Genomic DNA, 920 nt, shown 5'->3' on the forward strand with positions numbered 1-920 from the left:
TCCCAGCACTTTGGGAGGCTGAGGCAGGTGGATCACCTGAGGTCAGAAGTTCGAGACCAGCCTGACCAATATGGTGAAACCCCGTCTTTAAAACAAAACAAAATAAAACAAAACAAAAAACATTAGTTTACCCATCTGTTTATCTCTGTGATTCTGCACATGGATGCTTTATATATTTTGGAGCTGTTGTTGCTGATATGGTTTGGATCGGTGTCCCTGCCTAGGTTTCATGTTGAATTATAATCCCCAATGTTGGAGGTGGGGCCTGGTGGGAAGTGATTGGATCATGGGGATGGTTTCCGGCGGTTTAGCACCATCCCCTTAGTGCTGTCTTGTGATAGAGCTCTCACCAGATCTGTGACATCTCCCCACCCCGCTTTTCCTCCTGCTCCTGCCATATAAGACAGGCCTGCCTTCTCTTCAGGTCTCTCTGGTCTAGTCCGCAGAAGCAAGATGACGAAGAGAACATCATTGTTTGGAAACTATTGCAGTAAGACACACACGTTGCGCCTCCATTGTGGCTCTAAGGCCTACCACCTTCAGAAGTCCACCTGTGGCAAATGTGGCTACCCCACCAAGCACAAGAGAAAGTATAACTGGAGTGCCAAGCTTAAAAAAAGAAATACCACTGGGACTGGCTGAATGAGGCACCTAAAACTTACATACTGCAGATTCAGGCATGGATCCCGTGAAGGAACAACACCGAAACCCAAGAGGGCGGCTGTTGCAGCATCCAGTTCATCTTAAGAATTTCAATGAGGTCGGGCGCGGTGGCTCAAGCCTGTAATCCCAGCACTTTGGGAGGCCGAGGCGGGTGGATCACGAGGTCAAGAGATCGAGACCATCCTGGTCAACATGGTGAAACCCCGTCTCTACTAAAAATACAAAAATTCAGCTGGGCATGGTGGCGTGTGCCTGTA

General features: G+C 48.7%; 1 pseudogene; it reads left to right on the plus strand.

Annotated features, from left to right (window-relative positions):
* Positions 1 to 439: 439 nt before the first annotated feature.
* Positions 440 to 920, plus strand: part of LOC116562195 — a 14266-nt pseudogene continuing 13785 nt past the window's right edge.

This window comes from Sapajus apella, unplaced genomic scaffold, assembly GCF_009761245.1.
Source record: "Sapajus apella isolate SASKATOON/1434 unplaced genomic scaffold, GSC_monkey_1.0 scaffold32, whole genome shotgun sequence".
In the NCBI taxonomy this organism is placed as follows: Eukaryota; Metazoa; Chordata; class Mammalia; order Primates; family Cebidae; genus Sapajus; species Sapajus apella.